This window comes from Ursus maritimus, unplaced genomic scaffold, assembly GCF_017311325.1.
Source record: "Ursus maritimus isolate PB19 unplaced genomic scaffold, ASM1731132v1 scaffold_7, whole genome shotgun sequence".
NCBI lineage: Eukaryota > Metazoa > Chordata > Mammalia > Carnivora > Ursidae > Ursus > Ursus maritimus.
In genome coordinates, this window is record NW_024426885.1 from 28036521 (window position 1) to 28051889 (window position 15369).

Sequence of the window (15369 nt, forward strand, 5' to 3'; positions counted from 1 at the left end):
GATTAATGCTTTCTCTGTATTTTTCCTTTCTTCCCAATTTGAATCCCATATTCCTTGGTTCTCTTTTTGTTTTTAGAAAGCAGCAGCTTCTTGAGACTTCTCAGTGGAATTTTATGCCTAAGGTTGCCACACGCACTTGGTTTTCCCAGATTGTCTGAATATCACTTCCTTTGTTTTCAGGTTCCCGGGTACATAGTCACTTAGCAGAGCTGATGCCTGCAAAGTATAGTCATGGTGTTTTCCCTGAGACAGGCACGTGTTTTCATTCATCCATTCATCATTCATTCATTCATTCATTCAGGGGACATGTATGAGTCCTTGCTCAATGCAGAGACTACAAAAAATGTAAGAGCTACAGCTTGTGATCTTGGGTAGCCACAATCTGGTTGGGAAGACAATAGGTCATTACACTGCATTGTGATGATTGCTCATACAGTGGGGAGTGCGGAGCCTGTGGGAAGGTCCTTACTCTGTCTTGGGACTATCAGGCAGGAAAGGCATCCCAGAGCTCGTGAAGTCCAAGGCGAGTTGTAATAAGGTCAGACAAAGAGGCATGGACCAGGTGGAAAGAAATGGGAAGCAAGTGAGGTGACAAGGTGGGGGACTGAGCAAAGAGCTGAAAGCTGAAAGTGGAGGCCAGTGGGGTGGGGAGGGACAGATCATGAGGGACCTTTGAACCATATCACAGTTTGGACTTTATCCTAGGAAGAACAAGGAGGCATTAAAGGGTTCCACTCAGGGAGTGGCAGGATTAGATTTAGAATGATCACCCCGGCTGTAGCCTTAAGAGCTGGCTGCAGCAAGAGCAAGGCTGAGTCAGTGAGGAGTCTGCTGAAGGCCAGCTGAGAGGGCAGCTGAACCTGGGCAGGGCAACATGATAGGGAAACAAATCAGTCATTTTAGGTGAATCAAAAGGAAGATTACCCAGGGTGGGCCTGACCTAATCAGATGAGCCTTTTACAAGCAGTTTCTCTGGCTGCCCTCCGAGGAAGAAAGCCGACAGCTAGGTTGTGAACTGCCTATGGGTAGGAGCATCCCCTAGAAGCGGAGATTGCTCCCACCCAACAGCTAGCAAGAAAATGGGGATCACAGTCCTACACCACAAGGAAATGAATTGAGCCAATAATCTGGATGAGCGTGGGCCAACACCTGAGTGCAGCCCTGTGCGACCAGAGCAGAGGATCTGGCCAAAGCATGACCAGACTCCTGCAACATAATACGTTTGTGCTGTTTTAAGCCTCTAATTTGTTATGCAGTGATAGAAATAGGCAGTTATGCAGTAATAGATTTGTTATGGAGTAAGAGAAAACGAATATATAAACTATTTCAATTTTTTTTCCTGTAAATTGGGTTGGATATAAATAGATAAAACACAACCAATTGTAGTCATCATCCTGAGAGGTAGGGCTGCCACGCTCCCACCTTGAGTGAATGTGTGTAAAACACAGCACAGGAAAAAACAGAAGCTAAAACTATTTTTAAAGAAGAGGGCTGCTGTAGTCAACTTGACTCAGGAGGTGACCATGACAACATTTTCTCTCTGTAAAGGGACATGTCTCTGACAGCAGGGACTTTAACCTATGGATAACTGTAGTGTCTTGCCTCAAATAGTTCCCGTTATTTGTACCAAATTGCTTGTCACTGGACTGGGAGCACGCACCATTGGCTCAAAAACTAAAACAAGAGAAAGTGTAAAGGGTCTCCAGAGACTTTACAGACAGAATTGTTCTTCAAATGAGGGCTCTTCTCCGTTTCCCAAAGGATCAAAAATCAATAAACAATATGCAACATCCCAAGCTCTTCCTTCCACCTCCAGGACGCTTTGAAGGAAAAGCCAGAGCAGGAGCCTTCGTAATAGCCAAACAGCTTGAAATCGGATTCTAACACAATTAGATCCCAATACAGTAGTGTCAAGTTTTTATCTGTTAAAGATCCAGGATATGAATTCATAGCAGTTAATGTATTGATTTGGTCATCTGACAAAAGTTGAGTCCCATTCATGAGTCAGACCCTGTGTTAAGAGTAGGGGAAGCAGTGGGTGAACCAGAGAGACATGGTTCCTCCCTTTTGGGAGTTAGAGGGATGTGGAGGAAGAGACAAAGAACGAAAGCTAATAAGCACGTAAAAAGAATTAGTGTCTGAGAAGGTGCTGAGAGAAGAAATGCCAGGGGGTCTATCTGAGATAGGATGGTTATGGACGACTTCTCCGCAGAGGCGATGTGTAAAGCATAAGAAAAAGAAAGGCTTACAGAGAATAGGAATAAAAGTTTCAGGCAGAAAGAAGAGCAAGCCCAAGGACCCTGTGGCAGGAAAGAGCCTGGCTGGTCCTAGCCATACCTCTTTCTAAGGATGTGTGTGTGTGTGTGTGTGTGTGTGTGTGTGTGTGTGTGTGTGTTTGCACGCACGCGTGTTTAGCTTCCCGATCTATGATCTAACTTGCTAGAAGCCTAACCCAGCATAGGTCCAAGACACAGGATAGCATCCAGACCACACTGAGTCTAGTCATAAGTGAACCAATAAGATTCACTTTTTCCATGGCTGCAGGGAACACCCCAACCCGAGCCAGTCATCTCAAAAACAAGGATCAAGTGAGTGGGACAGCATGGCTTGGGACAAATCTGCTGTCAGACATCAAAGTTCATGTGTCCAGAGCCTCATCGCACGTGTGTGGTACTGTGATTTGTCTAAGACACACATTCCCAGCGCACACCCTGCATGACATTATCATGTAACCTCCAGCCTGGAATATTACTTCATTTCTACTTTAACACTAAGCTCATTCTGGCTAGTAAACCATGAGTAAACATTCCCCCTGGGCAAATGCCTAAGCAAACATCAATCCTCTCTCTCCTCCCAAAAGTTAAATTCCACTATTTATAAAGGCTTTTTTTCTCTCTCTCATTTTTTCTTATTTGTCCCCCCACTGACTGGGTTGCCTTACTCTCCTTCCCCTCATGGATCTTTCCTTCTCTTACCTTCATTCCCTTCACTTCCCGCCATTCCCTGAACACCTTCACCCTCACCCCATCAAGGCCCCGGTACATGAGGGATGTAGCATCACTCAGAAGGGAGGGAGCCATTACAGAACAGGTGACAAGTGCCAAGGAGAAGCCCTCCGGGGGGTGCTTTTTTCCTGCTGGCACGCCACTTCTCATGGCACAGTCCTAGGGAACAGGCAAATAAAATCATCACTCGGATCTATGTCTACCCCCCAGGACGAGGGACGAAAGACCTCTTTGACTTGCTTTTAGAGAGTCCCTGTGAGAGAGTCCTTCCTGGGCATTAGATCAAAGGAGTCAAGTGAGTTTCCTTAGTGCTTTCTGGACTCCAATGAAGTATAAATAAACTAAGAAATAAAAGGACCACAATTTTTATTATATGTCCAAATATTGTATTTTACATGTTATCATTTATAGCAGACTTTAATTTCACAGGCTGATAAAAAACATTTTTAAATGGAGGGTGCTATGGACTGAATGTTTGTGTCCTCCCCAGAATTCAAATTCTGAATCTGAAGCTATAATGTGATGGCACTTGGAGGTGGAGTCTGTGGGAGGCAATCAGGTCAGGAGAGCGGAGCCCCCGTCATGGGACTCCTGTCCTTAGGAGAAGAGGAAGAGAGCCACCTTTTCTCTCCCTCTGCCGTGGAAGCCTACAACAAGAAGAAGGCCATTTACGAGCCGGGAAGCAAGTTCTCACCCGAATCGGCCAGGCTGACATGCTGATGGCAGATGTCCCAACCTGCAGAACTGTGAGAAATAAGCATTTGTTGTTTAAGCCTACGGTAATTTGTCATAGCAGCTGGAGCGACCAAGACGAAGGATAGATAAAAGGCCCACTAACAGTCTCATTTTCTGTTAAGGACAATTCGAAAAATACAATCGCTGTTATTGCCATCCATTCACAAATGCTTTAATGCCAAAAATTAGGAACGATATAATGTCAGGATAAAGGGCCTTATAAATCAAATTATTTTTCTCACTTTGCTATGGAACAGTAAATGTTTTATCTCAGGCTGGCATTTGTGAACCAGTAGTTCATTTATTTATTTTTAAAGATTTTTATGTATTTATTTGTCAGAGAGAGAGAGAGAGGCCACACAAGCAGGGGGAGCAGCAGGCAGAGGGAGAAGCGGACTCCCTACTGAGCAAGGAGCCTGATGCAGGACTCGATCCCAGGACTCTGGGATCATGACCTGAGCCAAAGGTAGACGCTTAACCAACTGAGCCAGCCAGGTGTCCCTGAACCAGTAGTTTAAAGATGGAACATTAGTGGCTCAGCTAACTAAAAATTTATAAGAGGAGTTTTTAGGCACGTCTGGATCCAGGTGCCCCAAATATGTGGTCTGAACTCTTTCTCCATTTCTTGATTTTATTATCTTCAGTGGTGACTTCATTCTCACATGGGCTCTCCCCATGAAGGGACCAGATGTCCATCAGCAGCTTCAAGCTTGTATTTTACCAGCCAGGCAATGAACTACTGATTCTTGGGCCTGACTCTCATAGCACAAATTGGGTTATGTGCCTGTCTCTGAAACTATCATGGTGACTCTGATTGGTCAGTCTGGGGTCATATGCCCAACTCCTGGAAGGCAGAAGGGGCCTAAGGGTGATTTATAGTACAGCTGACCCTCGAATGACATGGGGGCTCGGGGTGCCAACCCCCCTGCCCTGTGCAGTTGACAATCATGTTTAACTTCTTACTTCCCAAAAGCTTGACTACTAATAGCCCACTGTTGACCAGAAGCCTTACCGATGACATCGTTGTATTGTGACATAATAGTCATAGTCAATTAACACATATTTCATATGTTATATGTACTATATACTGTGTTCTCACAATAAAATAAGCCAGAGAACAGAAAACATTACTAAGAAAATCATAAGAAGGGGCGCCTGGGCGGCTCAGTCAGTTAAACGTCTGTCTTTGGCTCGGGTCATGATCCCAGGGTCCTGAGATCGAGCTCCACATCAGGCTCCCAGGGAGCCTTCTTTTCCCTCTCCCTTTGCTCCTCCCCTGGCTCATGCTGTCTTTCACACACTCTCTCAAATAAATAAATAAAATAAAATAAAATAAAAAAAGAAAACCATAAGGAAGAAAAAATACATTTGCAGTACTATATTTATTTTTAAAAGTCTGCATATAAGTGGACCCATGCAGTTTAAATGCATGTCGTTCAAGTGTCAACTGTATGGGAGAGTTGATTCCTATTTTCTAAAATATAAAAAAAACCTGTTTCAATTTAAGAAGAATCAATGATTATAGACAAAAACAACAAAAGAGCATTGCAATTTTATTAAATTCAAGAACAATTTTAATTTTACTATGACTCTTGAGTCAAGTGAATTCAGTCATTCAACACACATTTATTAAGTACACCTCTGTGCCAGGTGCTTTGATAGGAAATCAGAATATGAAGATAAATTCACAGCCCCTGCCTTCAGTGAACTCACCATCTGTGAGCAGAGTGAGAGGTTGATACATTTTACAATAGTGTGTGAAGCAATTGAGGGAAGTCCTGTCAAAGGCCAAAGAATCATAATCCACGTTGTCATTCAGTCCCCTACTTGGCTAATGTAGACCTGACTTAATACCATATGAAGTCAGATGTCTCTTTCCTGTGAAACACTGTACACATATTCAAACAGACAATTATCATACAGGAGGTGTGGGTGAGGGGGAACATTAACTTGACCACAGTACAACAAGAAACAGCAATGTGGCCCAGCTGCTTAAACAGGCAATGCATTCCCAGACTGTGCTAGAAAAAGCACAGCATTACATCAAAAGAGCACAGTCCCACCAGGCCCCACAGGGGTCAGGCTTCCTCTGGAGTGTGGTATAGATTCCAGGCACATTTTCAGGAAAGACATTGGAGGTCATGACATCACTAAGCCTCATGGACGCACCAGGATAAAATATTGTCAAGGGAAGACAAACAGAGCAAAGTTTTGAAATCAGTTGAGTGGGGAGCCCACATTGCACGATGGGAAGACTTGGCAGATGGGGGTTTGAATCCCAGCTTTGTCCTTTACAAGCTGTTCTCTTGGGCAAATCAGGTATTCCCCAAGGTATGGGTAAAGAATCATGGGTAGTACTCAAGATGTTCTCAAGGATAATTCAGGTGGTGCAGGAGCCAATTTTGGGTTATGCTCTGAGCCAATAATCACTTGGTGAAAAATCACTTAGTGAAAAAGTTGTTCTCTTATCAGTTTCTTTAGATCCTTCCGAATATGTCAAGCAGAAAAGCTTCTGTTTGGTCCTAACTTTCTAACACTGACAGGTCTCATTTTTTAACAAACGCAGAGTAGACCTCAAGCTCAGAATTAGAATTTACTCACAGTTTTATTCTCACTGTATTTATTTTAAAGATTACCTTCTATGAATTACGATCTATACTGGCTTTGCATTTATGGGAGTGGTGCAAAGTTTCCCTTAAAAAACAAAGTGAGTAAATTTAAGTAAAAACACTAAACAAAAAAATAGCAAGGTAGTATTCCATTTCATCAAGAATGATGATGATGGTTTTTCTGAGAGTATCAGACTACATCAAATGTGGCATAGGAATGATTAAAGTGTGGGAAGGGTGGGAAGCACGAGGCAAGCAAGCTACTCAATCTCACAGAGCCTCAGTGCCTCATTTACAAGCTAAGGATTACCGTAACTACCCGGCTGGATTGTTGTCATGATATGTGTTAGTAAAATACAACCAATATTATTTGGAAAAGGAAAAGATAAGCTTGGCTATCTTGCTTCATTAATGCAGACAACCAGAAAAAGAAAAGAAACATGATTTATAAAGGTGATTTATAAATTTATAAAATACTTTGTAAAAATTATTCATTCTATTCAAATGGAGAATCTATTTCTTAGGGTGCTACATATTTTACCAACCAATAGAAGAAAAAAAAGATAATATATGGTAGACTCTTAAGGCCCGGTCTCAATAAACATTTACTATAAAATTGTCTCCATGGGGCACCCGGGTGGCTCAGTTGGTTAAGTGTCTGACTCTTGATTTCCGCTCAGATTGTGATCTCAGGGTCATGAGATGGAGCCCCCGTCAGGCTCCGCACTCAGCTGGGAGGCTGCTTGAGATTCTCTCTTTCCCTCTCCTTGTGCCCCTCCCCCCTAGCTCTCTCTGTCTAGGTCTCTCTTAAATAAATAAATAAATCTTTAAAAAATAATAAAAATAAAATTGTCTTCAGTTTTTCAGCTTCCCTTTTCCTTCCACTATTTCCTTCCGGATCCCCAGATACCTTCTTTCTTGTCTTCTCATGAAAATAGTAAAAGATAGAATAATATTACTTAGATGTATCTTGATGGATACACAAAAGAGTGAGTTTTTCCCCAAAGTATTACCTCAACTAGACACTTGCATTTTAAGGTAGATTTGTTTACCTTTTGATTTTTACTTCTAATTATAAAGGATTCTTTATTCCTCATTAAACCAGTTTCAAGCTTCTGCAAATAGATAGGAAGAGAAGGAGCCTGTAGGAAACACTCTATCCATATATAAGAAGAGCCCTGAAGATACACATGATAGGGTCTTTTCTTAGAACTCAGAAGTTTCCTTACAAGGTCTTTCTCTTCTAGGAGGAACAAACCAGGAATTGGCTTTACTTTTACCCACAGGGATCTATGCCTACATGGAACCAAATGGCCTTTGATGTCATCTTATAGGAATTGGCCTGGTCCTAGCACTGGACAGATGCCCTGCCCCCAAAATCAGCCTGACTCCTCCTCCAAGAGAGCACTCCTCCCCAGCCCTCCTTCCCCCATCCAACCTGAGTCCTCTCCTTTCTGTCCTGGTGCATTCTGGTACCATTTTGATGAAAGATTAATAATATTTCCAAGTGATGTTTCTTCCTTCTCTGACATCATAGAATGCAAATCTATGCCTTCTATATTCTTTCATGAAGACGTTAAAACACATCTTTGATGTGGGAAACAAAGGCAGAAGAAAAATTATTAAATTTCCTTACTACTTACACACAAGTCCTTGAAACAGGGCAGAGTGACATTCCTCTAGGAACTCAGCTGCCTCAATGTTAATACTTTTCCAAAGGCAAATGGCAATCCTAGCCTAATCCCCAGGATCCTGTAAGTCTACTTTAACATATAAAAATTCCTTTGGGGCGCCTGGGTGGTTCAGTCAATTAAGCATCTGCCTTCTGCTCAGGTCGTGATCTTGGGGTCCTGGGATAGAGCCCTGGAGCCCCGCGTCAAGTCCCTGGTCTTCCACTGCCTGCCACTCCCCCCTGCTTGTGCTCCTTCCCGCCCCCCTCTCTGTCAAATAAAATCTTAAAAAAAAAATTCCTTCGGAAACTTCATCTCTACCCCCCAAGATACATGTTGGCAATCATCCTCCAAGCATATGACCCACTGATAGATATCTGAAGAGTCTCATGACCGAGTTTTTAGTAAACAGTAATAAATGACCTTTTCCTAACAATAGCTAGTCCCCTCAGGATCCTGGAAACCTTGTTTCCAAAATACCTGGGAGGCTTCTGCTACCCCTTACCCTCTCTCAGCTTGAAAGTATATAATGGGCCACTCCCCACGACCCCAGTGCAGCTTCTCTTTCTGCCCACGGGTCCTGACCCCGTGCTTTAATAAAATCACCTTTTTGCACCAAAGATGTCTCAAGAATTCTTTCTTGGCTGTTGGCTCAGGACCCTACCAACGTTCAAAACTGACACCATCTTTAATAATAGAGATACAAATATATTATTTTATCTGCACTTTTTCTATTTTTTTAGTGCTGGACCCTTGGCTATTCAAAGACGAACAGATGACTCACACCATGAGCAAGGCCAACTGATAGGGTTTCAGCAGCTTGTTACTTTCATCAGCTTGCCATCACTAGCAACAGCTTGCGGCTGCGATGTGACACATTCCAGAGGGAAGCGGTGGGGGGGGGGGGAGTTGGCTTTGATTTGGGGCCAAGCCATGCCAAATGTTAGTGATGCAGTCCGTCACAGCAGTAACAGACACTTTAGATGCTGTATGTCCTGACAGGTCCAGGTTCAGTCATGAGAGACCAAAAAAACACCACAACCAGGGGCGCCTGGGTGGTTCAGACTCTTGATTTTGGCTAAGGTCATCATCTCAGGGTTGTAAGATTGAGCCCAGTGTCGGGCTCAGTGCTGGGCATGGAGCCTGCTTAAGATCTTCTCTCTCCACCCCTCTCTAAACAAAACAAAACAAAACAAAACAAAACAAAACAAAACAGAACGACACAACTGAACAGTTTTGATCAATGAGATTAACCAAAATATGCAGCAATTGAACCATTCTCTGTTTTGGTTTGTTGGGGATTATCCAGGAAAAAAGCCAGTCAAGTTTTTTCTTGTTATTTCTGTATTTATTTATTTTTAAGATTTTATTTATTTCAGAGAAAGAGAGCGAGTGCACAAGCAGGGGGAGAGGCAGAGGGAGAAGCAGAATCCCCACTGAGCAGGGAGCCTGACCTGAGCTGAAGGCAGACACCTAACCGACTGAGCCACCCAGGCACCCCAGTCAAGCTCTTTCATTTTAATATGACACATATGGATATTGTCATGATAGCTAACAGAAGTTCCATATACATTTGTCTCCATTGATCCTTTTCATTCTAGTCTCTTAAAATTTAGGATATTTTATAAGGTATCAATACATTGAAAATGACATTTAAATTCTTTACTAAGACCCACCAGGACCCGGATGATCTTCACCCCTGTTTTCCAGTTTCATGCCATAATACTTGCTCTCTCGCTCGCACTGGCTTCTCTGATCTGAAACTTACCAAGTTGTGTTCCACTTTAAGGACTTTGCACCTTCTGTTTTTCCAACCTCAAGGTCACTTCCTCAGTTCTTAAATAACTGATTCTTTCTCATCCTTTAGATCTCAAGCAAGCGTTACATCCCCAGGGACTTCCCTGACCACTACTATATTCAAAGAAGCTTCCCACCGCTTACTTAGGACCTTATCAGACCAGATCCTCATCGCAACCACAGAACACTAATTATTTTCCCAGTTCTCTCAAAAACTGTATATAACTCGTACCACTCTTGTTGCACAGGAGAGAAGTTAATTCACGACAATACAGTGGCACTAGGGCTTCATTCTCTATGATTTAATCTATCACACCATCTGGTTTATTTCCTTCACAGCGCTCACCACACCCTGTCATTATTTGGTTTATCATTTATTTATGTATTGTTTGTTACCACACTCCACAACGTGAGCTCCAGGAGGGCAGGAGGCTGGTTGCCTGTCTTATTCAGGCGGGATCCCAAACATAGAGCACAATGCCTGTTCCATCACAAAGGTATAGTGAATCTTTGTCCATGAGTGAAAAAGTACTATCCTGCCCTTACTGATTTAGAATCTTTGCAACGCTCTAGGGCAGTGGCCCTAAACTTGACTGTGCTCAGTGAGGAAACTTCCTCCAAAGACTCAGATTCAGTCAGCAGATCATTCTGAAATTGACTGTTTCAGGTAAAAGAAAAAGCCTGGGGGGCTCAGTTGGTTAAGCGTCTGCCTTAACATTTGGCTCAGGTCGTGATCTCAGGGTCCTGGGATGGAGACCTGCTGCCCTCCAGCCCCCCCCCCCCCAAATTGGGCTCCCTGCTCAGCAGGGAGTCTGCTTCTCTCTCCCTCAGCCGTCCCTACCACCCCCACCCCACTTGCTCTCTCTCTCTCTCTCTCTCAAATAAATACATAAAATCTTAAAAAAAAAGTTCAGGTTGGTTTGAGTGTATGTTAAGACATTCAAAATTGTCTCTTCTTTTTAAAATGAAATGCTTGGGGCACCTGGATGGTGCAGTTGTTTGGGCTTCCAACTCTTGGTTTCAGCTCAGGTAGTGATCTGGGGTCCTGGGATCCAGCCCCGGGGTGGGCTCCGGGCTCCACGCTTCCTGTAGAGTCTATTTCAGACTCTCCCTCCTTTCCCTCTCCCTGTGCACTCTCTCTGGAATAAATAAACCTGAAAAAAAAAAAAAAAGAAAGAAATACAAGAGGTGCACCTGGGTGGCTCAGTCAGTTAAGCGACCCACTCTTGGATTCCGCTTGGGTCATGATCTTGGTGGTGAAATCAAGCCCCTTCTGGGGCTCACCCTCCGGTAGAGTCTGCTCAAGGCTCTCTCTCTCTCCCTCTCCCTCCCCTGCTACCCCTCCCCCTGCACAGTCTCTCTCTTTAAAATAAAAAAAATAAACATCTTTAAAATGAAATGCTCAATTTTTATTTAATCCTGATTTCATAGGACATACTCAACTCTTGGTCCAAGAAACATTAGAAAAGTACATGCAGAAAAAACAAAATTGTGGTTAATGGAATAGTAACAGTATCTTCAAAAATAAAGGCAATAAATTTGCAGTGTTAATTACTTATTCTTAGGAAGAAAAGTCACTGTTTTACAGACAAATGAAGCATTTGTTAACAATTTTGTCAAAACCCAGAATATTGATATTTTACCAGAGAGTTTTCTGCCCACAATGTTCAGATGCAGCAAAACAGCAAAGGAGGAGAATCGTATGGCGGTTCCTCAAAAAATGAAAGCTAGAATTACCATGTGATCCAGCAGTTCTATTTCTGGGCATAGAGTCAAAAGAATCGAAGGCAGGGTTTCAAATAGATACTTGTACGTCCCTGTTCATAGCAGCATGATTCACAACGGTCAAGAAGTGGAAGCAAACCTTGGATGGCACAAGTCCGCTGACACAGGGATGGATGAACAGAAGGCTGTATCACACAACGGAATAGTTCTCATCCGCGGTTCAAGGTGGACGAACCTCGAAGACATTCTGCTAAGTGAAGAAGCTGCTCACAAAATGACAAACACATGATTCCGCCAATGGGCGGTATGTGGAGGAGTCAAACTCATAGAGACAGAAAGTGGGATGGAGATTGCGGGGGCGGGGGGCTGGGCGGAGAGAAATGGAGAGTGGGTGTTTGAGTCCTGTGGGTTCAGTCTGCGGAGACGAAAAAGCTGTGGGGATGGGTGGTAGTGGTGATTGCACAACAGCGTGAATGTCCTGAATGCCACCATACACGTCCAAATGGTTAAAACGCCAAGTGTTACGTTACGTGTATTTTACCACCAGGAGAAAGGAAATCCCGTGAACATTCCTGAAATAGAGGCTTCTCTGTCACGCACATACAGGGCGAGACTGGAATGTCCTCGCCCCCTGCTAGGGAGAGCCCAGAAACTTGAGGGACACGTTCGAACGACACGCCCGCAGAGTGACCCCGCGGCCTTTAAGCGGCAAAGGGAGCCCTGCGAGCATTTGCGGCAAGTTAAACGCATCCCGCCGGCCCTGCCCGGTTCTCGCCCTCCGTCGCTCCTTGCTTTTACATTCGCCGAGCGGGCCTGAGAGACTTTCCGCCGGGAAACGCGGGACGGCCAGAAGCGAACGCCAACACGGCGTGCTGCGATGAAGAGAACCGCCCCGGGGAGAAGGAGCGCACCGCGCGCAGCCGGGAACCGAGCGGGCCTTCTCCCGGAGCAAGTCCGCCTTTTTTCTGGGCTGGAGGGCCGTGCGCGGCCGGGGACTCGCTCTTAGCCAGAGCGGCACGCAAGGCCCAGCGCCTGGCGAGCGGCGGGCCGCGGTGACCCGTGCCTCAGTTTCCCCGGCCAGAGGCCCTCGCAGCACCGCCCCCTCTGGCTCCGTGGGGCGGGCCGGCCGGCAGGGGGCGCGAGCGCGGGGCGGGCGCCGGGAGGTGGGCGCGCGGGGCCCGAGGCGCCCCCGGGCCGCGCGGCCGTAAGAGGCGGAAGCCTGGGCGGGAGGCAGGAGGCGGGGCGGCCGCGCTGAGTCACACCGGATCGGCCCGCCCGCCGCTTCCAGGGGCGGAGGTGACAGCGGCCCGGGACGGGCGGCCGCAGCAGCCCGCCGCGCCGAGGGACCGCTGGGCGGCGGAGAGCAGGTCAGGGGCCGGGCGAGGCCGGGCGGGGAGCTCGGGTCGCGGACGCTGGGCGGCGGGCGGAGGGGACCGGCGCCCAGACGGACGCGCCGCGCTGCCGGGCCTGCGCCACCCTTGCCCCGCGGCGGCCGCTGCCCCGGCCGGGAGCCCCCGGGGAGGGGGGCAGGAGGTGAGGGGCGCCGGCCCTCCTCGGAGCCCGGTCAGGTCCGATCCTGTGAGGGCCCCGCCGCGGGGAGAGAGGCCGGGCGGCCAGCAGTCAGGGGGATGCGGACGTGGGCTTTTTAAACGGTGTCAAGCCCCGGGCTCTTTTCCCTGCACCGCCCTGCCACTCGGGCAATGAGGCGGACTCGGAGAGCTGGAAAAGAATTCAGCATTAGCCCAGCCCCCCTATTTTACAGATGAAGAAATATTCTGGCTTGCTCAAAGTCCCATCCAGTCGGTCTAGCAGTCCGTGGTTCTGTGTCTGGGAGGCAGGGAGGGATGATTTCCGAAGCAAGAGCAAGACCTGTTTGGCTAGAGATGCAAGTTTGGTTATGCCGGAGTTTTGCTGTTACCCACGGACACCTGCATTCCTGCCACAGGTAGTTATGTCCACCAGGCATCAGTTTCTCAAAGCACTTAACCTTGAAGTGGGTGACGGTGCTGTCAGTTGCATAAAGAAATAGTGGGGTTACAAAATGGCCAGGTCTGCTGGACATGAGGCGCTGTGGAGAATGCTTGGGGTGTAGAGTCAATTTTTAAAAGCAACCCCCCCCCCTTTAAATGCAATCTCATTATCCTTCATTGTCTGTCTCATTTAGGCGACAATGAAGGGCTCTCGCACCGTTACTCTGTTATATTGGTAACTTGCCTGTTTTACAGTAATATGCATATCTTGTGTCGAAAGACTTTTCCTAATTAGTAATGCTGTGGTATGTGGCAAGCCAGTGGTAGGCTTAATGTTTAAGGTTGGAGCATAGTTTAGCTCCAATTGTTTGCATAGCTGAGTTCCAGGGGGAGAGTGGGACTGATTAATCCCTGGTTGTACCTGGCAGCGTACAGGTGTGCTTTCTTAGCGCTGTGTTTGTTAGCTTGGCACCAGGAATAGATTCCAGGTGATGAGCAAGTTAGTTTATCCCTCAGCACCTTTCTCTAAATTATTGAATTAAAGGATTTCTAGCCCCCTTTGAGCTCCTGATTTTACATGTTAATTTGAAACATGTCACTCATTGTGTCAAAAGTTTTAATGAAACAAGTCACATTATCAGCATTGGCCTAACATAAGTGAAAAGTGGTTTTTCAAATTACTTCAGTGTTAAATTCACTTAAATTCAGAGATTGGAATGGAGTGTTTTGTGAGGATAGCTAAAGTCTGACCTGGGAATGGGGTGTGTGGGGTGCACAGAGAACTTTTGCAGTAAGCTGAGAACATTCTGCCTCAGGAAATGTGATGTCTCTCATGTACTGCTCCTATTGTGTGTGTATTCGGCCGAGATATAATAATCACCTTTATAGACAGCCTGTCCAAATATGTGCAAGTTATTTATTTTGTCTTGCAGCCCCAGAGCAGAGCGTTTTCCCACTTCTTGTTTCTTATTTTCCGGCTCTTTCAGAGTGGCCCTCTTTCCTGTAGAGACCCTTTCCCGTTCCTCTTTCATCCACATTGCAATTCAGAGCCTCCTGCAAGCATTGATTCAGCTTATGTTACTTTTTCTTCCCCTAAAGAATATGGCAAATCATAATTCTTGAGTCACAGTTTATGATCTCCTAAAAACTAACGGTGTGTGTTCATTTTTAGAACATGCAAGACTCCATGAGGCTCTGGTTCTGAAAAAGGGTTAAGTGGACTGCGCTTAGATTTTTATCTTTCGTGTACTTGGAGGCTGCAACATAGGAGCGCTCCAGGGCCAGCAAACTGGCTTATCTCTGCCTCAGAAGGAAATCCTGTCTGCAGGACGCCTAGGGGATCTTCAAGTGTGTTATTGTTCTCAACCCTCCCACTTTACAGTGTTGGGCTCAAATAAGCAAAAAGCTCTTTTTCAAATTTCAGATACTTCAGTGATTTTTGAAATTACAGATGCTTTTTATATTGGAATTTTTTTAAATAATAAAAGCAATGACAATAGAATGCAAATGGAGACTTGCATACCTATTGCCTGGTAGAAGGCTTGAATCATTTTCTACATTTATTGTTTCTGAAGTCAGTGTATTACTTACCGACAGCATAGCATTGTCACAGGATAATTTGCTCTGAAATTCTCAACTGTGCTTGGTTTTTAGCTACAACATCCTGAAAATTCAGAGTTACGTTTGAAAAGTTTCACAACAATCCAATTAATATTAAATAGTTTCTTATGCTCAGCTTAGGATAGCATCTAGATAAACTAATTTTCAAGATTGGCTAACGTAGTCTTGTGGGTCAGGTGTTAACTATGAGATCCCAGGGGCATCTGGCTGGCTCAGTTGGTAGAGCGTGCGACTCTTG